Source organism: Piliocolobus tephrosceles, chromosome 8 (assembly GCF_002776525.5).
Source record: "Piliocolobus tephrosceles isolate RC106 chromosome 8, ASM277652v3, whole genome shotgun sequence".
NCBI classification, from domain to species: domain Eukaryota; kingdom Metazoa; phylum Chordata; class Mammalia; order Primates; family Cercopithecidae; genus Piliocolobus; species Piliocolobus tephrosceles.
This window is the reverse complement of record NC_045441.1, coordinates 122475414-122487644: the sequence shown is the minus strand read 5'-3', so window position 1 is coordinate 122487644 and position 12231 is coordinate 122475414. Positions and strand designations below refer to the sequence as shown.

General features: G+C 36.0%; 1 protein-coding gene across 5 annotated transcripts in view; it reads right to left on the bottom strand.

The window, feature by feature from the left end:
- EXOC4 (exocyst complex component 4) overlaps positions 1–12231 on the bottom strand; it is an 821075-nt gene that overhangs the window by 771059 nt on the left and 37785 nt on the right. The gene's annotated exons all lie outside the window — the stretch shown is intronic.

The window sequence follows — 12231 nt, the reverse complement described above, 5'->3', positions numbered from 1 at the left end:
AAACCTGCACGTTGTGCACATGTACCCTAGAACTTAAAGTATAATAAAAAATAAAAAAATAAAAGAATTATGAGAAAAATAGTAAAAAAAAAAAAAAAAATATATATAAAAAAAGAGGCTTATAAGTGTGACACACAACACTGAATAATGTCACAAATATATATTAAAATTACAAGATAAAACATAGCAGATGAAAGACCAGACAACATCCACAGTACAGTGAATTGGTAAATGCTGTCTATTCCTCCATTCACAAATTGAACACCATGCATTCATGTGCCAAATGATCTCTAATATGACGTCCTAGAATTATCAGGTATATCTCACAGTGTCTTAAAGTTAGATTACTATATAATAATGATTCACCTAAATGTATTTAAATTCTTCATATAGATAGATAGATATAGGTAGTTTTACATGCATTTTGGAGGAAAAAAGATATCACTACCAGTGAATTTTTTCACAGAACACCTATTACCATCTAATAGAATATTAATGTTCTAGTCAACACAGTTGGAAACTGCTCAGATAGATAATAGAAATCTGTTTTAGAGCTGAAAATAAATATTTCCTTTAGGATTATGAAGATCAGCAAACATTTTCCAAACGTTTTATCACATGATATTGAACAGGAAAGTATGTTTTGCTATTAGAAACCTACCCATGTAAGAAAACAAAAATTCCAAAAATGTTTCTATAACTAAAAGAATAGGTCAAATACACAGTTAAAATGTATATAATCAAGAATTCAAAAACATTTCCCTGAGCTGAGATATAAGTCTACAACAAAAGAAAATATTTGCAATTAGGAACCACCATACCCTTAAATTTTCTTTCCCAATGTCTATTTCTCAACTTCATTTTAGTGTAAAACATAGGAAATAATTATTTCATAGTTAAATGCTTGTCTTTAGCCAATCTTAATCATGCTTATCAGGTAAAAAGATCTAGTTTTGTGTTCTGACATGAACCACTGTAAATATCTTGGAGGAACACTAAACTTGGCCATTCTCAGCAGCTGCTTTGTTGAAGAAATGTTGTAAAAGAAACTACTGATCTTTTAATTTTTCTAGTTGAGGTGAGTAAGACACACAAAGGTAAATGACATGAGTAACAGTTTCTGAATAGAAATAAGGTTCAAGCCAAAAAAAGAAGAAAAATTTGTGTATAAACAAAAAACACAACTGATAACTAAACCATCTGGTAGCTAATGAATATGCTTATTTTGGCAACACTGTTTCCTAAGGAAAGCAAATGTATTGCCATTGTTGAATCCAAAACAAATATTTCCTTGAGGACTCTGAAAATTATATGGTTCCAAAATGTTTTATCACTTTTCACTAGGTCAGTAAATCTCCCTTAAGGAAACATTTTTCTAGGAAGACAACATAACCATTCTGAAAATGTTGCCATGGTCTACCTTGGAGTTGCAGTAAAAAACATATGAAATTAGGCTACTCCAGAAAATTGATACCTTCTCCCTTCTTACATATATATAAGACACAGTTAAACAAACTTTTTGAGCAGTCTCAACTATTTAATAAATAAGAACACCACAAAATCTCTGGCTATGAACAAAAGAAACATGCCCTGAAGCCCTAGATTTACTTAGTGCCCAGGTCACCCACCTGCTGCTGCCTGCCCCTGCACTGCTGGAAGGCAACCTCCAGTGGTTTTAGGCCCTGCTCCCCTAGAGGGCCTCCACCCCCAAGTGTCCACCTTCAGGATCAGGGAGTCCTGGGTGGGCACAAGAAGCCTCCAGGTCTCCCAGTAAATGCGGAATGATTCCGACTCAGGTCTAAGCAAGCAGCGAAGATATTTATCACACAGGAGTCAAGAATCCCAGATCATTCACTCACCAACTATTTCTACTTTGCTACATGTTATTCTTCCCAAGGCAGAAACTTTTATCTTTATCAGACAGAAACTAGTAAAACAAATAATGCAGGTTAGAAAAAAAAAAATATATATATATATATATATATGTATATATATATGGTATCTATCACATTATTAACTTGAACCATAAGAAAATACTGTTTTTACAAGTTAAAAATGATCAAATACTGGTTATTTCCTAAGGTCCAATCTAACAGCTGTAGCAGCAAGTCTGAAAGCTTTGATACATCTGGGACATCACAGCACTTTTTGCAAAACATTGTAGCCTTTATAGAACTCTATGTATTTAACTGCAACAGATAAACTAGGAACAATTTTACTAGTAGAATATACCACAATATATATGTATGTGACATAAATGTGCAAGCAAGTGAACCCAAAAATCCCAAATGTTAATATAAACCTAATAACATCATCCACATAACTTTTGTTTACAGCATGACACCAGTAGACTGGTCTTCGTGTAAAAATGGTGGTCAGGGGGAATAAGAGTATGGGACATGCAAGGGAAAATAAAGGGGATTCATTCAAGGGTCAGGGCTATTGTGAAACTTTCAGGGACTCTTGCAGGATCTATGGGAAAAACAATCTCTGATTTCAGCTTCATTGGAGAAGACTAAGATGAAGTTTCTGGCTCCCTATGGCTAAGCTTTGCCACTGCCTGAAAGCCTCAGGGTTATTGACAATCTGGTACTGAAGGCAGACTTTCAAAAATAGCTGCATCAGGAGCAAGGCCAAGTGCCTGGAGCAAGAACACTTTTTTCCCCTAACTCCTCAGCCTATATGCTAATCAGCAGTGATCAAGTAAGACAATCAAAAATGCCCATTCTTAAATCAGCCTGACAAAATAATATCGATCAGACCCATTCAGATGCCCTATCTCCCTTAGGAAAACCAATACCTATAAAGCAGACTTGGTGTACTCTCACCATTAAAAGGATGCTGTCTACCTCCCTTCTCCCTTCATTACTGCCAGGTTATTGCATGTTTTTATTTAATAAACCTTCATCAGCTCAAATGAAGGGTTGTTATTAGTTGAGCTAACAGCAAATGATAATGCTCCAGAGAGATATCAGTGCTTGTTGGTGCATTAACAAAGAGAGGAGAAGGACTGAGGTCAAGCATGTGTCAATGTAAATGAGGCGATATTAGGTACTAAGGGCTTAATGCAATAGACTGCCAGGGAGATAATGGAATTTACAGGATAAGGCAAATTAGATGAAGTTATTGATAAGTGAATGAAGGGAGGGGGGCCCGCAAGATAAAGTGCTGTCAAAGAAAAGGCCCTTTACTTGTGAATTTCTTCTTTAAAGTATCTTCAGATCTAGTTTAGAAAATAAAACTCAAAAACAGGATCAAATGTGACTTCTTCCTTCATGAAAGATCTCATCTCATTACTACTATGAAATGCAGACTTGTTCTAAAAACATATCACCTTACTAAGTTATTCTTAAGCATTCTTCGGGGTTCCCTGTTTTGCTGTTGGTTTTTTTGTTTTTCCCCCTTAAACATCAGGGCATTCTGCCACAAATAATTCCCATATTTTATTAAAGAAAAAGTAATATTTTTTTTTTCCCTCCTAAAGTAGGGACAGACAAGTCTTCTAAGATACTCTATCAGCCTGAGCCTCACAGAACAGCAGTATCTGAGAGATGAAAAGTAAGAACTTCCTATTGAAAAAGACCTTTAAAGGTTGTCGAGACTGAGGTCCCACCCTAATTTCACAGATTAAAAAAATGTGAGGCCTAGAATGGTATTTTTTTCTTAAGCTTTGCATTTCTCCCAAATTACAAAAATAATACCTACTCAACCAAGACAACTTGAAAAGCACAGAAAATTACAAAAGAAAAAGATCATCATATTGTCACTCATCTGATGCAATAATAATATATTTTAACCTAATTCCTTCCAATCATTTTTCCATGCAAAGTGTTTGCAAAAATACTTGTTTCTAAACATGCTTTTTCCATTTGGCAATACACTGGGAGCATGTGCCTATCCCTAAACATTATATTTAGTATTTTCTTTCTTTCTTTCTTTCTTTTTTTTGAGACAGAGTCTTACTCCGTCCCCCAGGCTGGAGTGCTGTGGCGCAATCTCTTCTCACTGCAAGCTCCGCCTCCTGGGTTCACGCCATTCTCCTGCCTCAGCCTTCTGAGTAGCTGGGACTATAGGCGCCCGCCACCACGCCCAGCTAATTTTTTGTATTTTTAGTAAAGACGAAGTTTCACAGTGTTAGCCAGAATGGTCTCGATCTCCTGACTTCATAATTCGCCGGCCTCGGCCTCTCAAAGTGCTGGGATTACAGGCGCGAGCCACTGCGCCCGGCCCTATTTAGTATTTTCATACTAGTCCATGAGTATGAATATACAATGACTTAAACCACTTCCCTATATTTAAGTCATTGCTAATCTTTTTACTTTCATAGATCTTACTGTGATAAGTATCCTTGTATACATATTTGTGACACAAAACAGTTAACAATTCTTAATTATTTCCTTAAAATACAATTCTACAAGTAGATTCCCAAGTCCTAAGCTATGCATAGTTCTAGGGGTTCTGATGCATAATTCCACATTAAGAGCCTTATTTCTTCTAAAAGGCCTTGTAACAGATCTGTTCACAATTACTTTCCTGATGAAATTAAACTATACTTAACATGGTAAGAGAAAGATAACTGTAAACTGCTCATAGGAAAACCTAGAAAAAAAACGTCTTTTGTTCCTAACCTCATGGTCCCTTCAATTCCCAGTTCCCGTCAGTGCTCTGTAAGAGAGCATTAAAACCTAGGTTTCTACTACAAAATGCAATAGAAGAGACCACTAGAAAAGCCATTCTTTTTTAACAAGCATCCTAAAGTCACTCATCCCGTCATGTTATTTGTTACTCTGGGATAAGGAAAAGTTACAGAACAACTCTCTTTTTAAGAGTTGGCAAAGGAGGTCTCAGAATCACTTCGGGCTCGCACTTCAATCAAGACAATTTCGCCCACACTCTGCAAGAGCCCCAAATCCATTAGAAATGCTCAGCACTTACACAGCTCTTTACTAACATGAACTATTAAAATCCCACAAAGGAATGATAGAGGAATATGGCTTTCATTTCAAGAGCTAGGCAACCACAAGTAATTAGTATTGGGATGAATCTCAGAGAAAACAGACTTCTTTAACAAGCTCCTCCTATCTTGTCAAGCCAAGCAAAAGCTACTGATTAGCATTCTCAGACCATCTCAAGTTGAGACTGAAGTCCCCCATCAACAACATGGTTGTCATCGGCTGCAATTTACACAAATATCTAGTTCCCATCTGGCCACAGACTGACCAATCAAAAATCTGTTCAAGAAAGGTCGTATGTGAGGTTGAAACCACAAATATGATGGAGGATGGCAGCAAATGACTTAGGCATTATTCTTGACTTAGAACATTCTTCCTGTAGACTCAAGTGTGCAAACACAGTCACACTTGGTTTATCTGATTAAAACACGTATGCATTAATGATGGTAGCACCAGAATAGAAATGCTGCTCAGTGTAAACAAGCCCAGACTCCTGCATTTTCTTTTTACCTGGCACTGGGAAGTGACGACGATGATACCTACATCGTTTAAGGTTTTATACTGCTTTGTATTCTACAAAGCACTCTTCCTGTACTATATTTCACTTTTATTCTTATAACCATTCTATAATGTAGACAGGTAAGTATCTGTTTATCTGTTCTACAGATAAGGATACTAAAACAGAGAGATAATGTAATTTATTTATCTAAGCTCAAGTAACTGGTAAGTCGTTGAATCAGGACTAGAACTAAGAATTCTTGCTTTTAAATCCACTTTGCTTCCACTATGACACACTATACACAGCCACCACTTGTCAATTAATAAACATATTCTCTAATTTCAATCCATTAAATCCCTGCAGTAGGTCATATCAGGACCCATAGCAAAAATACACAAATCAGAGCATCAAAGATGACAGCTCTGAAGAGTGCAAGTCAGTCCAAACTTGGAGAATCATCTCATTTAAAAACTAAGTGAGTTAACTACTAAATCATCTCATTTAACTACTAAATCTATTTGACCAAATAATCAGACTATAAAATCAGAATAAAAGCCAAATACTCAGCTCTATCCCAAAACTACAATAAACTATGGCAACAAAGCAACTTCAAACAATAAACTTCTACATAAAAGTGAATATCACCATGTGATGTGTGTCTTACATAAATACTTGGTTTTCAACTACTTACCGCTGTCACTAAATGAAGACAAGAAAAATAAGTTTTGCTGAATTCCACAGAACAAGCTACACTCTACACCAATAGTTCCAATTTTGTCTGCATATTGGCATTACCTGGAGAGTGTCAATAACTGAAGTCAGTGGCCTACCCCTAGAGATTTTTATTTAACTGGTCTGGGATGTGACCTGAGTTTAGAATTCTTGCAAGATCCCCTAATATGCAGTGTGGGAATCATTGCCCCACAGCAAGCAAGCCAAATGGAAATTGCTGAACCTCGTAGGCTTTAGTGCAATAAAACAGAATTTCCATTGGCTTTAAAATAAAAGAGGCAAATGAATAGCAGATTAAAAAAGCAAATTTTAAAAAAAAGGAAAACTAACACAATAACCAGGTGCCTATCAAACAAACTGGTTTCCAAAAACCCCAGCCTTCAAAAACAAATATAAATAAAAAGGGCCTCGAGCAGCATGAAAAATAAGCTACTAAAAAGCCCTGCACTTTTACTCTATAAGAGAAAAATAAAGCTGTCACAAACCTACTCACTTAATTGTAGATATAAAAAAACCAAGTTACTCATTTTATTTTCAGCTTTTCCTAAGTATTTTTGAAGGGAAGAATGAAGAGGGGTCCCAAATGCGGCTAAAAGCAGCTACAGCTGACCACCCCTATTTAAATAGCAAACTACACTACCCCTACCCCAACTCCCAGTCTCCCTGTCTTACTGTATTTTTCTCCATAGTACTTAATATAATATGAGAGACACTATTTGGTCACCATCCGTCTCTACCTACTAGCTAGTAATATCCTCCACGGTTAAGGCCACCTTCACACAAACACATACCAACAACAGAAGTTATCAACAATGGCATTATCACATGTTAAAGACCCAATCATTTGTCTCTTTATCAAAATATGTGCCAGATTCTTTCCTGATAAATTATTAGCATAGAATATTGGCCTCAGTCTTTCAAGCTGCTCTTCTACACTAGGAACAGATGGGCTTTAGTAATGGCTATTTCATTATTGATCACTGATATATTTTTATCATGTTGTGGAAAATCCATATGGAATATTGGAACATTGTTGTACAGTCACTGAACCACTTTCAGGTTTAGTTCAATAAGCTCACTAGAATATTCCAGCTCCTGTTATCTACAGAGCTTTCACGTCGATACTTTTCCCAGAGTAATAAGAAAAAACAATTCTGTGAGATCTCAGAAACTTTCAAGCCAGATAAAAGGGATGTATTTATGTTTTGGTCCCCTTTTTTCTTGCTTGCACATTAATCATTTCACAGTGGATGCATGATCACCCACTCCTTGTGCATAAAGAAGAGAAAATAAGATCAGTCTATTTGCTAATGACACAGTTTTATTGACACAAATAGAAGCAACCTCACTGGTCCACTGGTCCTGCTATCTAAGCACTCACAGAAACAATAGCTTAACACCAACTCTTCTAACACTAACATGTTCTGATGACAAACACCTTCCAGTAGTGACCTGGCTTATATCTAGTGATGATACCTGTGGATTAACATATTTACTTACCTAAAAGTAGATTTTACAAGCTCATCTTGGATACTTTACCAACAAATTACATCGCTCATGATTATACAATCAATGGGTACCCTATGAACATATTTTTAATGTAAGCCGAGTAGGTAACTGATGACACAGAATCTGAAATTTGTCCATGCCAAATCCTAGAAATATAACACAGAATTGTGGGTCTTGGTGGCCCATCTGTGCCTATGTTAGAGTAGACTAGAATTGCTTTCTGAGAAAAACCCTATCCACCCACAAGAGTTCCTTTAACTTTAAAAAAGGTGGGCTGGTCTTTCATTTAGGTATATCCATGTTGGGCCAAGAAAAAAAGGAAGCTAAACTGCTTAACCCAACTGTACTTCAACTTTTACTAGCTCAAAAGAAGTCCAGTTCCGAGACAGTTTTTGAGATTATAACATGGAAGCAATCATCATATCATTTCCTACAATGTCAGTAAAATTTATCGATTTATTGTAAATAACATTTCAAAAACTTTATACTGCATATACTTTATGTACACAGTTTAATATCTCACTTAATCCATTCAACAACCTTTGGAGATATATTTATTATTATTAACTCCAGCTTTCAGCAAAGATAAATTACTAACCACAAGTCATCCAGCTACTAAGAGCCAAAGCTGGGATTCCAGCATCAGACAACCTAATCCAAATTAAGACCCATGCTGACATTCACAACCCACCATGTTATCCAAATCCAAAGGATCTTGTTAACTAAAAATACTACAAATATACTTATTTTATTACATAAAGTCTTAGAAAACTATTCAATTAAATAGCTGCCCTACTCTCTCTATCCCAGATATGGCCACATTTTCACAGTGTAAGTGAAATAATTCCATTACACCATTCTCTCAGCAAAGCACTCTGGGATCCTCTGGGAAGAAGGCAGCTATATAAATATAAGTTGTTATTATAATTATCATAATAATCCTTATCTGACTATACAGCTATGGATTCTTTTTAAAAGGCTTATAAATAAAGACAGACAAAATGATTAAGAGACATTCAAAATCTCTACAATCTCAGGAAGGCTTAGAAATGAAAAAATTATTTTAGTCACAAGCCTTGTGACTGTCAGCTAAAGTGCTTCAAAACTATTTGCACTGGCTTGGTTTCCACTGATTGAATGCAATTATGAATTGACTTCTATGGGATGATAAATCAGAACTTGTGTAAGTGGTTTTCAAAGCTCATCTGTGCAATTTTAGTTTGATGCAGACTTCTACACAAATTTTCCCTTTAAAAAAAAAGTTTATGAAAATATTAACTATCATGAAATACCTTCCTGGTTAGCTCATGCCACTGGGAAGAAGCTGCTATTCTTATATTAATAATTCTTCCCAGAATTAATCACTCTTTGTACATTAGAACCAGCAGCTGAAGTGTTCTGAGTGATAATGAAACCTGTAACAAGGCATCTTCAGCCGTCTTTTCAAGACAATAAGGGAATTAAAATTTCAATTTAAATGCAGAGGTTTGAAACACGCTTCACTGGCAAAATTACTTCAATTAATGTGAGTGGAATACAAAGGACAGACTGCAGAAATGTGATGCTGCAACCAGAAATTATGTCATTAATGTGCTTGCATCAACCCTACACAATGACTGCAAAGGTCTAATTTAAACCGCACATATCACAAAGCTACAGGCTACAATATTAATCAAGTCTCTGATTTCAATGTGACGGATACAGGCTTCTTGTTGGATCACTTTTAGCTTTTCATAAGCCAACAGCAGCTGTTTACCTTGAAGAAAGAAACAAAAGGCCAGACCTATTTGCAGACATTCCCTGTCATGACAATTTAATTATTTTATGCAATACTCGGGTTATCATATCAAAAGAAGAAACAAATATCTCACCTAGAAGCCAAGCCTATAGCTACCAGACCAGTCTGATGGTGAAGTAGGAATAGCAGGAGCTGCCAAGAGCAATGGGTCACCACAGAGTTATTTACTCTGGATTTATTAATCTATTCTGAGTAGGGATTAAATTACTAAGCATCTGCATCTGCCTTAAAATGGAAATGCAAAATCTTCTGACAAACAAATCCAAGGAAATCAGGGGGTTTTGAAGACTAGATTGTTTTGTCTTCACTTTCCTCTGATGTCTTTTAGCAAAGATTTCCATTTGGACCCTTGAGATGCCTTAAGTAGATTTTACTTCTAATAGTACATAACCATGGGGAAAGAAAATGTGACTGCTTTCCACGTGAAGTCCAATGAAAGAGCAATTATAGAGCTTACTACTTAATCTTACATACAACAGACCAAGTTGAAGATATCTCCAACCTTTTAAGTGCACTTTAAATCCTACCTTCACGAAATTTTTGCATATTGGGATATACAAATCATTGTTTTTTGGGATATGCCAACTCCCCAGAACATGCAAAGTTATAAAATGGTAATATCAGAAGTGGAGTAGTTGAGAGAAATAAGGTAACAAATGTAACATATTTCAGATAGTACCAGGACATAGTAAGTGCTCAATACATACTAGCTATTGTTATCATTGTCATTCATTTAATTACTACAAAAAGGAAAGGTTAGACACTAGAGAATCTTGCCATTAATAAATAAATAAATAAATAAATAAATAAATAAATAAATAAATAACCAGAGAAGAAAAAACAGAACAAAGCTCCCATAAAAGAAACACCTTTTTCTTTCTGTAGTGGGATTAAAGTCTTCCACACAGTCACCCATTTAGCTAATGATTTGTGAACTCTGACTATACGAGCTACACTATGCTGGGAACAGGGCAGACAAAAATAGGTAAGACACAACCCCTACCCTCAATGACCTACCACGCCAACAAAAGGAATTATATTAAAATGAAACATATGAGCTGATGTCTTTTTCATAAAGAAAAGCACCTAGCTATCTGAATATCTTGGGACATTCAAAGAGTTGATGAAATTTGAGCCAGGTCTTAAAAAATAAGTCATCACTTTTCAGGCAGACAGTATTGGGAATCAGTTCAGGGAAATATAAGGTCAATTAAAAAAGAAAAATACATCACATCCTTATGCACCAGCAACCAGTAACTAGAAACCTTAATAAATAAATAGCTACTGTTTTAAAAGACAACAGCAAAAAAATGTAATACCCAGAAATACATCTAACAAAATACATGCGACACCTCTAAGGACTATATCGCTAAGCATTATTAAAGGACACAAACGAAGATTTTAATAAATGAAAGGAATATGTTCACAGATAAGGAGACTTAACATTGCAAAGATAATTCTCTTAAATTCTATCTATTAGCTATTGAAGGTTCAAGTGATTCTCCAGCCTCAGCCTCCTGAGCTAGCTGGGATTACAGGCATGTAATCCCACCTACATTTTGTATTTTTAGTAGAGATGGAGTTTCACCATGTTGGCCATGATGGTCTCGAACTCCTGACCTCAAGTGATCTGCCCACCTCAGCCTCCCAAAGTGCTGGGATTACAGGCGTGGGCCACCATGCCTGGCCACAAAGACAATTTTGAAGAGCAAGAGACAATCTCTTCACTTCCTATCAAGATGTATTATAAAGTTATAGGAGTTAAAACAGCACGGTTTGGGTGCAGGTACAAATAATACCATTAAACAAAATAAAGAGCTCAGAAACAGATCCATGCATATGTGAAAAGTTGCTGTGTAACCAAAATAGCATCATAAATCAGTAGAAAAAGGATTCAATAAACAGCCTGAGCCAAGCAACTATATAGAAGAAAGATAAAATCAGATCCTCAGTTGGTACTATATATAAAAATAGACTTTCGATGGGTTAAAGAAGAAAACATAGGAGATTCTCTTATGACATTGGGATGGAAAAAAGTTTTCTTACATCAAAAATCACATAATAGGCCGGGCACTGTGGCTCACAGCTGTAATCCCAGCATTTTGGGAGGCCAAGGCTCTGATTCCTGATCACTTGAGGTCAGGAATTCCAGACCAGCCTTACTCAACATAGTGAAAACCCATCTCTACTAAAAATACAAAAATTAGCCAGGTGTGGTGGCACACGCCTGTAATCCCAGGTACTTGGAAGGCTGAGGCAGGAGACACCCTTGAACCTGGGAGGCAAAGGTTATGGTGAGCTGAGGTCATGCCACTGCACTCCAGCCTGGGCAACAGAGTGAGACTGTCTCAAAAAAAAAAAAAAAAAAAAAAAAATCACATAACAAAAAATACTCAGAAATTGTTTTGCATTAAAATTTTTAATTTCTTTATAACAAAGACACTGTAAACAAAGGAAAAAGATAAATCCCCAATTGGGAGAAGATATTTGCAATCCATCTAACACACAAGAAGAATTAGTATCTAGAATATATAAACAACCAAACAGAAAACGAAACAAAACCTCCAGAAAATGTGTCTTACACACTCACTCTTTTCTGGACATCACTGTTCTTTCTCCCCATTCCACCCCCACTGCCCCAACCAGATAGTTTTATTGATGATTATCATACCTAACCTGGCTCAATCTAGCTCCTAACCCTAGATTTCTGAATTACGGGGAAAAAAAAAAAAAAAAAAAGA